Below are 17,126 nucleotides of genomic sequence, written 5' to 3'. Positions count from 1 at the left end.
GGCTGCTGTGACGTGCACGCAGGCTGTGCTGGCAGCCAGCTGTGGGAGAGCCTGGGCTCAGCCACCCGAGGTCTGAGGGCCCCCCACCTTCCGGAAGGGGCCCGACTGAGCCACGGAGAGTGAGCCAGTACATACCTGAGCTCCCAGCCCCGGACACAGAACCACAGACGCCTGATGGCATCAACCATCCAGTGTGGTGGGGGGAGATTGGCCCCCACACCTGGGAGGTGACTGACAGACATAGACAGAGATACAGGCACACACAGACACAAACATGCATTCCCACCCTCATGCACACACAAATACTCGCAGTGTGAGAAGCACTTTGCTCTAAATAATTCTGCATGAAACATGAAGTCCCAACTAAATGCAGATGCAGAGCAGAAAGTAGACACAATGATGGACTTTTAAAAGTTTTTTCCCCGGCACCTTATTAATGAATGACCGATTGTTAAGAATGGCTCTCTGTTTCTTTAAAGTAGACCAAATGTCACTGAATATCTCTTATTCACACAGCCTCCACAGGAGAAGTAAATTTCCTGGTATGCTAAAGTATTTGCATGTGCTGCAACTTGGATGCACGCACACTGTAGGTTGAACATGGTGATCATAACAATCATGGTATGTTCACATCTGCAAATCAGATGTAAAAGTCTGGGAATGCTTTGCCTACTGAACATAACAGCCTCACTCTCAGTGTAAACAGGAGAAATGTATATTTTCATGTTGGCAGCTATGAGGGAAGTGACAGAAGTACAAATCCAGCTGTGACTCAGAGAGGGGATCATATCAACATCAGTGTGACTACAGAAAACTCCAGAGTGAGGGTAGAAGTCTTTTCTTTCTCTTATTAGAGGACACATTTGTGCAAAGAGTCTAAAGTAAAGATGCTGTGGAGTCTGTTGTTCATCACTTTGATTGGTAAGTGGATCATTTGATGTTCCTGCCTGGCACAGTGATGTTTCAATGATCCTTATAAAGAATGAAAAGATCAAATATAACAGTTCAGTTTTACTGTGAGTTGATCCAAACTGCTCGATAAAGCAAAAGTCGTTTCATTTAGTTTAAAGAGGATTTGACTTTAGTAAAGCTGGTTTCATTTCTGCCTGAGTATTGAAGGATGGTTTACATTCTGTGCTTTCTGCTGTATTACCAAACAACAATATCAGAGCTGGCAGTAATTCACTCATTCTTACATCGTTCTCTGAAACTTCACAGGAAGATCAACTCAACAGGATCCAGGTAAGAGTGCATTTCTAACCAGTTTCTTCAAGTTACATCAAAAAATATGATTCTTCTGTTCTGAATATACTTATTTTGAAAGTATTTAATTGTGTGCTTTTATAAATTATTTTTTTTATGCTTTTGCCTTTATTTACTTGTGCATCACAGTAGACGTCATATTTGTGGGAACATGTTCCATGTGGGGATTTTCTGTTGGACTGAAGCAATATTACAAATATCTGTATAAATATATGCTATAAATTTAAATTTATATTGAATTATGTTCTATGATACGTGATCACTGTGATTTAGAAATAAATGCTATGATAAACCTGCAGTCTTTGGTGTGTGGGTGGGAGTGGATTATATTAAACAGGGTCATCCTTCAGGATGTTTTGAGAGTCAAATTATTAATTTCATTAATTCTGATGAATGTTTATTCACCAACTGTGTGTGTGTGTGTTAGTGTGTGTGTGCAAAACATGTTTGCCACCAAGATTTAGTCAGATTATGAAGTCATAATTCAGATTCATTATTTAGGAGTGAAAAAGAGATTTTGATAAAGAAACACAAAGTCCCGGTCTGAAGTATTATTACCAGTGACATTGTCTTTTTTTTTCTTTTTTTTTGTAACTTTACTTTATTTACATCATTAGAATATAGTCGAGGCTGGGAAACTATCAAATTGGATGACAAAGTGGCATTTCAGTCTTCAGACGTGAACGGTTTCAAATTCAGTGCTGACAAAGCTTTAGATGGAAATAATACGACATGTTCTGACACTTTAAATGATCCCATCAGCTTGTGAACAGTTGACTTATTAGGTCTATATGACATTTCCTGCATCACTATTTACAACATAAATCAATCAAATATTGATCTAAGAGGCGCTCGGATCCTCATCGGGAACTCATCTGAGAGAAATGCTGCTGACACCACTGAGTAATACCTTCATCTTACTTTGAATCATTCTGTTCTCAGTCAGGCTCCAGCATGTCCAATATTTTTAGATAATTATAATGAACATTTAAATGTCTTTAAACCCAGTAATACAGCAACACAGATAACCCTGTATCAGTTCTATTAAATGAAATAGGAGGTCTAATATGATGGGATGTGATCTCGAATAATAATCAATTCTATGAGTAAAATATAAAATCTGTATTTATTTTCATTTTCCTTTGTTGTTTATTTGTAGGTGTTTTCCTTCTTTCTAAAATGTTCTCAGACAGCAGCTCACATTTATTATCCAGCTGTTCGACTGTCTCCACTGTTTACAGCATGATTTAATCAAACAGAGCCAGAAACACAACTCTTTCTGTACATATGTCCAACCTTTTGTCTTTTTTTACAGGTGTGCAACAATCAACACAACTACTAGAGGAGAAAATAATACATTTAACTGTGAAAATGAACCAAAGTGGGGGCGTTATGTAACTGTGTAAAAAAACACATCTGGGTTTGTAATTCTGTGTGAGGTGACGATGAAAGGCAGAAAAAAAGGTACAATAACACATTCTTACCCAGTAAGTTAACTGGTCAGTCAGTAGAGTCAATATAAATGTGTAAATGTTGACAGTAAGAATTATGTGCTTGAATTAACTCAGCATGTTAGACACTCAGAAACACTGTTTGGTTTGATGCTTCTAAGTTTCATGTGTTTGATGTTTTACCTTTTAGAGCCATTTAAACTGATTAAAGAGAACAAGACATGGGAAGACGCCCTGTACCACTGCAGAGAGGAACACATGGATCTGGTTTCCATCCTTGATAAAGAGACCCAGGGCTGGGTTGGGTTGGAGGCTCAGAAGGCTGACACTCCCTTTGTCTGGCTGGGCCTTCACTACATCTGTGGCTTCGGCTTCTGGATCTGGGTCAACGATCAGTGTGTATTTTTTGATCAGTGGGCTCCAGACGAGATAAGAACAGCAGTCTGTGGCACGAGGGCTGCCATGAATACAAGTGGGAACCATCTGTGGTACAAGAAGTCTGTTTATGATAAATATAATTTCATCTGTGCAGAGTAAGAAGATCCATGGATTGGTTTTGTTTATTCAGTCAGACAGGTGTCAGTAGTGGCTTGTTGGGTTGTAGCAAACTTTCCTCTAAATCAAAGGTGATGGGTTCAGGCTCAGTGTAGTTTAATTTAAAACATGATGTTCTTGTGTCTGTCATGTGTGAACCTTGTGTAAAAATAAAACTGCAAATGGAGCACAAATGTTTGTCAATTCATTTTTTTCACCTCACCACATCATAACTGCACCTGGTGGATGGGTGATTTGGAGACCCAACTTTGTGAACACAGTAACTTAAGCATGAGGTGACGTCGGATTTTCAAATCTATGCCACAGCTGCATCTCCTAGGAGGAGGCTGGAGGGGAAGCACAGGCAGCCACCAGTGTGGTGTGATGTTTCTGTCAAGGTTGATCAGTGACTGAATCTGTGCATCAGACTGTCTCCTTTAAACACACTGTATAATTCTACATATGTCTTGTGCACAGCAGGATACCAGATAATAATAATAATGGCTCCATAAAAGACTTCAGATAGTAGTTGAAACTTCTTCATACTTTTGTATGGAGAGAAATATTTATATTTGTAATAAGGCTCAAAGATGTGTACATTCTGATTTAGAAGCATAAACAAAGATTCACAAATGTAAATTGTATAATAATAATTAGTATTATTGTTATTTTTATCGTTTTTGTTGTTATGTGAATAATCTATTTACAGAACAGTTGTCTTGCTGTGCTCCTGAGAGCTGAATAGGACCCCAGTTTAAACTGAGTAGCTGCTGCATCATGGCAAAAGTCTTATATTATAGTATAATTCTACATATGTCTTGCTCAGCAAGACAAAACATAGTAATAATAATAATAATAATAATAATAATAATAATGGCTCTATATGTCACGGCGAGTGAGATGAGCCGTGTGGAAAATAAAGGAGGATCCAAACGCAGGCACTTGTACAGGAGTGAGGGTGGTTTATTAAACACAAAAATGAAATGGACAAACGGCGAACGGAGCAAAGACTAAACTAAACTGGGAACAAACTGACTACAGAACACGAACCTGAACATGAATGAGAGCGGGCAGAAACAGATGACGGTTGACAGCAGGGAAACACACAGATGAAGGAGGGTGGATACGCAGACGGACCAGCAACTACAATAACAGAGGACACAACTTAAATACATACCGAAAAACACAGGGAGATTACACACAGGTGGGAGACAGCTGGGAGTAATCAACAAGACGAGACAGAGGTAAAACTGAACACACTCACATGAGACGCAGACCTTCATAATAAAACAGGAAACAAGAACACTACACAAAGACGCAGACCCGACACTGAGAGACAGACAAAAAATGACACATGGAGCTAAACCCACACAAAACATGAGAACATAAAACCTGCGAACAAAAACCCTAAACCAGAATCACAGTAATATAATATATCACAAATAATCAAAACCCTAGACAACCCCAAAACACTCAAACATGCAAAATAAACCAAAACATAAGGAACTCAAAATACTGGGTCGAAACTGACCCAGAACCATGACACTATAAAAGGCTTCAGATAGTAGTTGAAATTTCTTCATAGTTTTTATATTGAGAAAAATTTATTTTTAAAAAGGCTCACAGATGTGTACATTATGATCTATAAGCATAAAGATTCACAAATGCAAATTATAATAATAAGTATCATTATTATTATTATTATTATTATTATTATTATTATTATTATTATTATTATTATTTAATGTTTAAACATAGAGGAAGCTGAGTAGCTGCTGCATCATGGAGACATGTACTTCTCTGGCAGTGACTGACTGAGCAGCATCCTCTAACAGCTTCATGCTGTGTAGTAAAGTTGTTCCTCTCTGTAGTGGATTTGTGACAGTGCTGCTCTGGATACTGAAGATTCTCTGGAGAAGCAGAAAGTCTACAAGTTCAGAGGTGACCTGGCTGTGAGACAAGCAAACTATCAGGTACTGTCACTCATTCAATTTAGTCTGTGCTCTCTTACATCAAACACTTCCTGCAGTAACATCCAGCTTAGTTTCAGTGAGACGTGGAGTTCTTTTGTAGCTGGTATTTTTATAGCTGATAAACAAATGTCCATTCATGACCATCAGTTTACATTGTTATCAGCAGCATCAGTATTTGAATATTTCCATGAGACTTGAACCTAGTTTGCTCATTTCCATGTTTCCTATCCAACAAGTCGTCATCAAAAAGGACATTTCTGTCGTTTCATTTCACGCAGCCAAAAGTGCACAGATGTAGTCAGCACTGTGTTACACTGTGTGTATTTATTGACAGTTAAAAACAAGCTGACAAATTTTCTTTTGCCTTTAGTTAGTCATCTAGTTTGTCTTTAAAAGCTAATAAAGTTAAATGTTCAGATTTTTTGGATTTTGTTCTAAACACAGAAGAGGGCTCACACACACAGGCTGAATAAGAAAAAAATAAAATAAAAAAATACTGAAATATTACTGGGTACACATGAGGAATGGGCTGTATGACAATAATAATGATAATAATAATCAAAAATGCAAGAAGAGATGAGTAAGAGTCAGTCAGGGTGTTTGTGTAAGCCAATCACATGACCACTTCAAGATGACAAAGCAACAAGGTGATATATACCAGTTTTTAAATTGTGCTGGGCCACGTAAAACCAGAGTCATGATAAATAATATATACGTGGTGTTTTTTCCTGAATAGTTTCGTCACGTTTACTGTCTAAGGACAGCGCTAGCAAGCACTCTCTGCTTATGACCAAAGCATAAAAAAACAAAACAAAAAACAGCCCATTCGTGTTGGTGGAAAAATGAACAGTGTCGACCAATCAAAAAATGATATGGCAACATGACATTTGGTTGTTTAGGAAGAGGAGCTCTGTGAGCCAGAGCCGGAATTCGGCGAGCGAGAGGAGTGCCCGCCATCGAGAGAGGGGCTCGGCAGGCCGGAGGAGCGCGCACAGCCATCGGAGGTCGGCGGGCGGGAGGAATCCGATCAGCCTACGCGGGGGGTCAGTGTGCAGGGTCCACGCCCTCCACGCCGTCCACGTCCGGTGCGCCCCCCACACCATCCACGTCCAGCGCGCCGTTCACGTCCAGCGCGCCCTCCACGCCGTCCACGTCCAGCGCGCCGTTCACGTCCAGCGCGCCGGGCATCATGGGCTGTTCTACTCTGTCGCCCGCCAGAGCTGCAACACTGCTGCTACCGGATCCGTGGCCACCCGCCAGAGCTGCAACACTGCTGCTACCGGATCCGTGGCCGCCCGCCGAAGCTGCAGCGCCGCAACCATTGGACGCCTGGCAGGCCACCAGAGATGCAGCACCGCCGCCACTGGATCAGTGGTAGGCCCCCAGAACTGTTTCGTCGCTGCTGCTGCACCCATGGCCGTCCGCCGGAGATCCAGCGTTTCCACCGATGGACTGAAGGTAGGCCTCCTGAATGGTCGTCGGCCTCTGCCTATCCATAGCAGGTTTCACCTGTTTTGCTGTCCACTGGGTCAGCCGCCAGAACTATGTTTGCTGCCATTAGGGGCGGGGTTGGCCTGATGAACTGAGTTTTTTCGTTTTGTTGTTTAGTGGTGTGGTTCGGAGGGTTTTGGGGCCCTCCGTCCTGGCCCCCGCCGCCCGCCCTGGGGTGGTTTTCCTGTTTTGCTTTTTGTTTTGGGTCGCCGGGAGCCGACCCTTAGAGGGTACTGTCACGGACCCGGCTCTGGAGGACTCGGGGGTCCGTGAGCAGTTATGGACTGTTGTTGTTGTTATTATTATTATTATTATTATTATTATTATTATTATTATTATTTTGGTGTGTTGTCTGCACTGCCTCTGATCTCTGTCCTCATCTGTATGTAGGCAGGTTTGTGTGTGTTTGTGTGTTGCTGTTTCTGTGGCCAAGTTACAGGCATCTTCAGGCCTGAGGGGCGTGGCCTAGCTCGAGGATTGGCCACACCCAAGCCCTTGCCACACACCTGCTCCTCATCAGGGCTCGTCGGTGGAACTATTTAGAGGAGTGATGGAGCTTCCACCGACGTGGGATTATTGCGTTTGACTACACGTCAGTCTTCTAGCTCGTAGGAAGTGTGAGTGTATGCCTGCTAGGATATAGTGTGTTAACGGCTGCCTCTATTGTTTTCCCTCAGGAGGAATGTGGAACGAGAGAGAGCAGTGAGCACGAGGAGTGCTCGAGACACTGGAGCAGAGAGCACTACACGGGGACTTTTTGGGAAAGAAGACACTACACGGGAGTCAGGGACACTAGGGGATTTATTGTTGTTTACTTCACCACCTTTGTAAATAAACACTGTCGCATTGAAGAGTCCGGCGTTTGGGTCCTATTTCCCCATCTCCCCACGGTCTGCCAGCTCAGACCGTGACAAGTCTTTTATAAGTTTTTACAATTTTTTTCCATATAGGTATGGAACTAACTAACAAAACAAACATTTTGTTTATTAATTTGAATACCCTGAAATTGTATGATACAGTTGAATATAAAATGGCACAGATAATGTATAAAGCACAAAATAACCTGCTTTGCCGCAGTACTCAGAAGCTGTTTGAAGTCAGACAGAGTCAATATGATTTAAGGGGAACAGTTGTTTTTTTTTAAACAAAACAAGATAACGATAAACATAAAGCAGAGATGTGTTTCTGTTAGAGGAGTTAACTTGTGGAATAGTTATGACAGTGATTTAAAAAGGTGTAGTTCATTTTGCTTGTTTTAAAACATGTTTAAAACTAGAGTATTAGAAAAATATATAAATCAAGAATGAGAAGAGTAAAAATAGTAATACTGAAACTCGGTTGTTTTGCTTTGTTATGAAATTTTATTTAATGTATTTACTTATCTAAGGTGGAAGGTTTTTTTGTTTTTTGTTTGTTTGTTTGTTTGTTTTGTTTTACTCTTGTGTTTCGAGCCCTATGTACATGAGCTGCATGCTAAATAATCTTTTGTTAAAAGGGTTGGCACAATAAGCATGTGCTTCAGCCAATACCTTTTGATTAGCCTTGTCTCGTGCTTTCTTACTTTGTGGTAGATCTTTATTCTGTATTCATTGAGATATCTGAATGCTAATCAAAAAAATAAATATCATGAAAAAAAATCTAGGGACCAAGAACAAGTCTGATTACACAAAGAGGAAGATGTACATGAAATAATATAAACCCTAAGACATTTTTAAATTGTCTAGATTTAAAGAAAACAAACTAAAAAGTCCAAAAATCTCAAAACCGCTCTGTAAACAGACCCAGGACCACAACAAAAGCAGAATAAAAGGCAAACATATGAGAGAGAGTGTAATAATTTTTCATGTGTAGTAGAGGTTTATGAACACACTGAGAGTGAAGAAGAAAGGCTCAGTGTATCATGGGAGGCCCCCGTGGGAAGTTTACTATTTACATGTGACATACAGAATGTGAATACAGAGGTTATAGACACGTGCTGTATCTTGTCCTGATGAAATACAACAAAGGGAAAATGTTATATTTTTGATAACCTGCTGAATAAAAGTACAACAGAGTTAATTTAACATGGTAATAAAAATAAAAAAATAAAAACTACTCTTGACTCTCATGTGTACCAAGTAATTTTTCCAGTATTTTTTTATTTTTCATTTTTCGTCATTCAGCCTGCCTGTGCCATCTTCTGTATTTAGAACAAAATACAAAAAATCTTAACATTTAACTTTATTCAATTCAATTCAATTTTATTTATATAGCACCAAATTACAACAGCAGTCGCCTCAAGGCGCTTTATATTGTACAGTAGATCGTACAATAATAGATACAGAGAAAAACCCAACAGTCATATCACCCCCTATGAGCGATAGTGGGGAGGAAAAACTCCCTTTTAACAGGAAGAAACCTCCGGCAGAACCAGGCTCAGGGAGGCGGCCATCCGCTGCGACCGGTTGGGGTGAGAGAAGGAAAACAGGATGAAAGACATGCTGTGGAAGAGAGACAGAGATTAATAACAGATATGATTCGATGCAGAGAGGTCTATTAACACATAGTGAGTGAGAAAGGTGACTGGAAAGGAAAAACTCAATGCATCATGGGAATCCCGGCAGCCTCACGTCTATTGCAGCATAACTAAGGGAGGATTCAGGGTCACCTGATCCAGCCCTAACTATATGCTTTAGCAAAAGGAAAGTTTTAAGCCTAATCTTGAAAGTAGAGATAGTGTCTGTCTCCTGAATCCAAACTGGAAGCTGGTTCCACAGAAGAGGGGCCTGAAAACTGAAGGCTCTGCCTCCCATTCTACTTTTAAATACTCTAGGAACAACAAGTAGGCCTGCAGTGCGAGAGCGAAGTGCTCGGTGCACGGTGGTTAGCACTGTTGCCGCACAGCAAGAAGGTCCTGAGTTCAATTCCACCATCAGGCCGGGGTCTTTCTGTGTGGACATGCAGCTTGTGGGGATGCATGAACTAGTTTTCCAGCGTCACTCCGAGACAGGATATTTCTAATTTTAGAGATGTTGATTGATTGATTGATTGATTGATTGATTGATTGATTGATTGATTGATTGATTGATAATACTTTATTCATCCCGAGGGAAATTGGGTTAAGGCTGCCAGCCGTGCCAGTGGCATCTTACCCTTCCTACCATACATACATTACACAAACATCACATGGGGTAGACAGGTCAGAGAGGTATAACAATGGAAAATGCACAACATGAGGAAAGACGAGGAGAAAAAAGAAACTCCCCCCAGACTGAGCTCCAACAGGGAGATCAGTTTGAGAACAGAAAAAAAACACCTCAGCACATAGCACATGAATCATCACATCTCACAACGTAGAAGAAATAAGCTTCAAAGGAGTTTGGAGGGGGTGGGGGGGTGAGTGTAGGTCTGTGTCAGTGTACATGAGTATGTGTGTGTGTGTGTGTGTGTGTGTGTGTGTGTGTGTGTGTGTGTGTGTGTGTGTGTGTGTGTGTTCCGTGTTCAACCGAGGGAAAGTGTCCCTTCACCCGGTTAAGCAAAAGTCAACAATCTTCGATCAACGCGGATGGCCTTGAAGGAGGGACAAAGAGTTCTGACAACAATCCTGTTATCATGGAGAATTTTGTGGTTCCAGTCAGCTTCGACCTTGGCAGGCCTTCAGCTTGCACCAGTGGGATAGCTGCATGAGTGAAAATGGTGAATGTTTGGGTTTAGTGCGAACAACTGCATCCAATTTTTACAGTTGGTCTAATGTCCATCACTGGTCACCAATTCTCTCAATTCCTGTTGTTCTTCTCCAAGATGTTATCCATATTGCGTTCAAAACACAATCTGAGTACTCACAGCCCTGCCCATCGTCTATCATGTCGGCCAGCCTTATGGGATTTTGAACAGCTGTAGCCACTTCTTGTACTTCGATAAGCCAGGTCCGAGCCAGCTCCAATCAGCCAGAACTCTGTTATCGTGGTTCCGAACTGGTAGATGTCATTCAATGTCCTCCATCAAGAGTGTCGCCAGACACACGACGCAACCGACCATCGAGTATCCGGCAGCAAATATCTCCACAGGACAATCGGGCTCTCCCAAGCCCAGGAAGGTGTCAATTCCGTTGATCAAATCCATAATTCTTTAGGTTTTAGAGAACAAGACTGAGAAACTCTTTGAGGGTTAGAGAATAAGCGAGACTATACAAAAGACATGAGAAGCCAAGCAGGAAAGATAAGGGAGAGGGAGAAGGAGAGAAAGTGCGACCGCCTCCGTCAAGAGCCAAGAGAGTAAATGGAAGAAAACAGTCTTACATATTTGTTTAATATGTGCATTGAAGGACATGTCTTGGTCAAAAATGACTCCAAGGTTCCTCACAGTGTTACTGGAGGCCAAGGTAATGCCATCCAGAGTAAGAATCTGGTTAGACACCATATTTCTAAGATTTTCAGGGCCGAGTACAATAACCTCAGTTTATCTGAATTAAGGAGCAGAAAGTTAGCGGCCATCCAGGTCTTTATGTCTTTCAGACATTCTTGCAGTTTAACTAATTGGTGTGTGTTATCTGGCTTCATGGACAGATAGAGTTGGGTGTCATCTGCATAGCAGTGAAAATGTATACTATGTCTTCTAATGATACTGCCTAAGGGAAGCATGTATAATGTAACCAGAATTGGTCCTAGCACTGAACCCTGTGGAACACCATAATTGACCTTAGTGTGTGAAGAGGACTCTCCATTTACATGCACAAATTGGAGTCTGTTAGATAGATATGATACAAACCACTGCAGTGCAGTACCTGTAATACCTACAGCATGTTCTAATCGCTCTAATAGGATATTATGGTCAACAGTATCGAACGCAGCACTGAGGTCTAGCAGGACAAGCACAGAGATGAGTCCACTGTCAGAGGCCATAAGAAGATCATTTGTAACCTTCACTAAAGCTGTTTCTGTGCTGTGATGAGCTCTGAAACCTGACTGAAACTCTTCAAATAAGCCATTCCTCTGCAGATGATCTGTTAGCTGTTTGACAACTACTCTTTCAAGGATTTTTGATATGAAAGGAAGGTTGGAGATTGGCCTATAATTAGCTAAGACTGCTGGGTCTAGAGATGGCTTTTGAGTAAAGGTTTAACTACAGCCAGCTTGAAGGCCTGTGGTACATAGCCGATTATTAGAGATAGGTTGATCATATTTAAGATTGAAGCATTAATTAATGGCAGGACTTCTTTGAGCAGTTTTGTAGGAATGGGGTCTAAAAGACACGTTGATGGTTTGGAGGAATTAATTATTGAAGTTAACTCAGAAAGATCAATTGGAGAAAAAGAGTCTAACTTAACATCGATGGTACTAAAAGTGGCTGTAGATAATATTACATCTGTGGGATGATTATTGGTAATTTTTTCTCTAATGATTAAAATTTTATTTGTGAAGAAGTTCATGAAGTCATTACTAGTTAACGTTAAAGGGATGGTTGGCTCAGTAGAGCTCTGACTTTTTGTCAGCCTGGCTACAGTGCTGAAGAGAAACCTGGGGTTGTTCTTATTTTCTTCAATCAGTGACGAATAGTAAGATGTTCTGGCTTTGCGGAGGGCTTTCTTATAAAGCAGCAAACTATTTCTCCAGGCTAAATGATGATCTTCTAAATTTGTGACACGTCATTTCCTCTCCAGCTTGCGAGTTATCTGCTTTAGGCGACGTGTTTGAGAATTATACCACGGAGTCAGGTACTTCTGATTTGAGGCCTTAGTTTTCACAGGAGCTACAGTATCCAGAGTCGTACGTAGTGAGGAGGTAAAATTATTAACAAGATGATCAACCTCTGTTGGAGTAGCGTTCAGATAGCTGCTCTGCTCTATGTTGGTACAGGGCATTGAAGATGATAACATTGAAGATGATAACAGTGGGTGGATTATATTCTTAAACTTAGTTACAGCGATTTCAGAAAGACATCTACTGTGATAAAGTCTACTCTCCACTGCTGTGTAATCAATTATTGTAAATGTAAATGTTATCAGGAAATGATCAGACAGCAGAGGGTTTTCAGGAAACACTGTTAAATGTTCAGTTTCTATGCCATATGTTAAAACAAGATCTAGAGTGTGATTAAAGTGGTGGGTGGGTTCTTTTACATTTTGAGAGAAGCCAAGTGAGTCTAATAACAGATTAAATGCAATGTTGAGGCTGTCATTTTTAGCATCTACATGAATGTTAAAATCACCCACAATAATTATTTTATCTGAGCTGAGCACTAAACCAGATAAAAAGTCTGAGAAATCAGAGAGAAACTCTGTGTAAGGCCCAGGTGGACGATAGATGATAACAAGTAAGACTTTATTGGGTCTTGAAGACGAATTAAATGACAAAATAAAGGCGAAAACAAATTGTCAAGTTGTTTTGAACTGTCAATAAATACACACAATATAACACACTGCTGACTACATCTGTGCACTTTTGGCTGTGTGAAATGGAACCACACAAATTCCCTTTTTAATGAGACGACTTGTTGGGTAGGAAACTGAAATGAGCAAACTAGGTTCAATTCTCATGGAAATATTCCAATACTGATGGTGCTGATAAAAATGTAAACTGATGGTCATGAATGGACATTTGTTTATCAGCTATACAAATACCAGCCACGAAAGAACTCCATTAGCAAAGACTAAATTGAATGAGTGACATAGAGTGTAATAGTTTCCTTGTCTCACAGCCAGGTCACCTCTGAACTTGTAGACTTTCTGCTTCTCCAGAGAATCTTCAGTATCCAGAGCAGCACTGTCACAAAACCACTGCAGAGAGGAACAACTTTACTACACAGCATGAAGCTGTTAGAGGATGCTGCTCAGTCAGTCACTGCCAGAAGTACATGTCAACATAATAATAATAATAATTATTATCATTATTATTATTATTATCAGTAGTAGTAGTAGTAGTAGTATTACTATTATATTTATTATTCCCCAAAGGTTGATTCTGTTCATCTGGACGTAGCGTTTTCAGTGGGAGAAACGTTTCGTCACTCATCCAAGTGACTTCTTGAGTCTCAGCTGACGGCAGGTTTCCCCAATATTATAAACAGTACATTTGCATAATGACTGAAACCAGCCCACTGAAGGAACAATGGGCTGGGAGGTCAGTTCCTTCGTCATGATTATGCAAATTCTCATGACCATAAACTTACATCTGTAAGCCTTTTTAAAAAGAAATTTCTCTCCATATGAAAACTGTGAAGACATTTCAACTGCTATCCGAAGCCTTTTACGGAGCTATTATTATGATTATTCTTATTATTATGATTATTATTATTGTTATTATTATTATGTGTTGTCCTGCTGTGCACAAGACATAGGTAGAATGTGTGTTTAGAGTGTGTTTAAAGGAGACAATCTGATGCACAGATGCAGTCACTGAATAACCTTGATAGAAACATCACACCACACTGGTGGCTGCCTGTGTTTCCCCTCCAGCCTCCTCCTAGGAGATGCAGCTGTGGCATAGACTTGAAAATTCGACATCACCTCATTCTTGAGTTACAGTGTTCACGAAGTTAAGTGTCCACACCACAAATCCACCAGGTAATGACCAAGGTTATTATCGTTAACTAAAACTAACGAAATAACGAAAACTAGAAGTGAAAAAACATTTTCGTTAACGGAAATAAAACTAAAAAGGAAAAAAGGAAAACTAACTAAAACTGTAATGAGTGTTCACAAAACTAACTAAAATTAACTGAATTTATAGCAAAAATGTGTTTAGTTTTCGTTGATGTGTGCGTGTCACACAATAGTCAAGGGTAAAAAGAAGTTTAGTTTCAGGTTTTTCTTGCTGTGTCTCATTATGCCAGCAGGTGGCAGTACGTTTGTCGAGTCGTCTGTGTTGCTGCTCTGTCCACGCCGCAGAATCATGTCAGGAAAAGTCTGGAGAAAGCACCAGCTTCCAATTTGGGATTACTTTGAATATGACTGTGTTTTGGATAAAGCAAGTGTCTTGTAGTGGAGCGAGACAAATTATGAGGACATTTCTAAAGGGAAAAAATCCCACAAACCTTAAAGTGCACTTGAAAAGCTCACACAAGAAGGCTAACCTAGCTTACCTTGAGAAGGTAAGGAGCACACTCCACCCTCATCCCCAGAAACAGAAGCTAACACCAGGCAAGGCAGCGTGATGCATCCCGAGACAACAGGACTGGGATATCTACATAACTGTGTGAGTCAATTGCCTTCCAAAGGTTTATCAATTCACTTGAACCAAAATTACGAACACCCGGTGCTGCAAGAGTTAATAGTCTCATTGGGGCCAAGATATACCTTTTATAGTTGCCTGGTATCAACGGTTGTTCATCTGCCCTAATTTATTTATTTATTTATTTAAAGAACCCATAGGTGGGAATGTGAGTTGTCTGTCTCTGCGTGTTAACCCTGCGACAGACAGGCGACCTGTCCAGGGTGCAGGGTATGGTAGCTGGAATAGCAACATACCCAAGGATAAGCAGAAGAGAATGACTGATATGATGAAACTGGGATTTTGTTACACTTAATTATTGCAAACACAACTAAAACTATGACTGAAACTAATCAAAACTAAACGGAAACTAAGGATTTTCAAAAAAATAAAAACTAAACTAAACTAGCAAACAATTGGTAAAAACTAATTAAAACTAATATAAAATTGAAAATCTGAAGTCAAAACTAAATAAAAATAAAAACTAATGAAAATTGCAAAACTATTAAAACCCTGGTAATGACATGGTGAGGTGTGAAAACTAAACTGACAAACATTTGTGTCCATTTACAGTTTTATTTTTAAAGCAGGTTCACACATGACAGACACAAGGAAATCACGTTTTAATAAAAGAATATATAAGTTGAAAATAATATATATTTTATAATCTAAAGATTTGTGAGAAATACCTAGACTCTGATTATTTTAGTTTCACATAACCATCATATCAAAATAAATACAGCAGGAGTTTGTACTGTAACTTCAGACACAAAGAGGAGGCAGTGAGGACAGATTGTTAAAAAATAAACAATAACATGTTTCTCAGTGTTAATATGAAAGTTCTGCTTAATTTCACCACTGTTTGTCTTCCTGCTACACTGAGCCTGAACCCATCACCTTTGATTTAGAGGAAAGTTTGCTACAACCCAACAAGCCACTACTGACACCTGTCTAACTGAATAAACAAAACCAATCCATGGATCTTCTTACACTGCACAGATGAAATTATATTTATCATAATCAGACTTCTTGTACCACAAATGGTTCCCACTTGTATTCATGGCACCACTCATGCTACAGTCTGCTGTTCTTGTCTTGTCTGGAGCCCACTGATCAAAACCTACACAATGATCATCAGCCCAGAACCAGAGGTCCAGGGTGCAGCTGTAGTGAAGACCCAGCCAGACAAAGGGAGTGTCAGCCTTCTGAGCCTCCAACCCAACCCAGCCCTGGGTCTCTTTATCAAGGATGGAAACCAGATCCATGTGTTCCTCTCTGCAGTGGTACAGGGCGTCTTCCCATGCCTTGTTCTCTTTAATCAGTTTAAATGGCTCTAAAAGGATAAACATCAAAAACATGAAACTTAGAAGCATCAAACCAAACAGTGTTTCTGAGTGTCTAACATGCTGTGTTAATTCAAGCACATAATTCTTACTGTCAACATTTACACATTTATATTGACTCTACTGACTGACCAGTTAACTTAGTGGGTAAGAATGTTTTATTGTACCTTTTTTTCTGCCTTTCATCATCACCTCACACAGAATTACAAACCCAGATGTGTTTTTGTACACAGTTACATAACGCCCCCACTTTGGTCCATTTTCACAGTTAAATGTATTATTTTCTCCACTTGTAGTTGTGTTGATTGTTGCACACCTGTAAAAAAAGACAAAAGGTTGGACAGATGTACAGAAAGAGTTGTGTTTCTGTCTCTGTTTGATTAAATCATGCTGTAAACAGTGGAGACAGTCGAACAGCTGGATAATAAATGTGAGCTGCTGTCTGAGAAGAATAGAATTAGAAGATAGACATAGAATTGATTATTACCCAAAACCACATCACATTATATTAGACCTCCTATTTCATTTGATAGAATGGATACAGGGTTATCTGTGTTACTGTATTACTGGGTTTAAAGACATTTAAATATTCATTATAATTATCTAAAAATATTGGACATGCTGGAGCCTGACTGAGAACAGAATGATTCAAAGTAAGATGAAGGTATTACTCAGTGGTGTCAGCAGCATTTCTCTCAGATGAGTTTCTGATGAGGATCCGAGCACCTCTTAGATCAATATTTGATTGATAGTTGTTGTAAATGCTGATGCAGGAAATTTCATATAGACCCAGTAAGTCAACTGTCCACCAGCTGATGGGTTCAGTATTAGGCTCAGTGGGTAAAGTGTGAGAACATCTCGTATTATCTCCGTCCAAAGCTCTGT

The 17,126-nt window shown here is 40.0% G+C and overlaps 1 long non-coding RNA gene across 1 annotated transcript; it reads left to right on the top strand.

Annotated features, from left to right (window-relative positions):
- Positions 1 to 2,032: 2,032 nt before the first annotated feature.
- Positions 2,033 to 3,347, top strand: LOC116314962. Its single transcript, XR_004199068.2, has 3 exons — positions 2,033 to 2,166; positions 2,579 to 2,727; positions 2,905 to 3,347. It is a non-coding gene; the product is annotated as an uncharacterized LOC116314962 (long non-coding RNA).
- The last annotated feature ends 13,779 nt before the right edge of the window (positions 3,348 to 17,126 follow it).

The sequence above is a fragment of the Oreochromis aureus genome, linkage group 11, assembly GCF_013358895.1.
Source record: "Oreochromis aureus strain Israel breed Guangdong linkage group 11, ZZ_aureus, whole genome shotgun sequence".
NCBI classification, from domain to species: Eukaryota; Metazoa; Chordata; class Actinopteri; order Cichliformes; family Cichlidae; genus Oreochromis; species Oreochromis aureus.
This window is presented reverse-complemented; position numbering and strand designations above follow the sequence as displayed.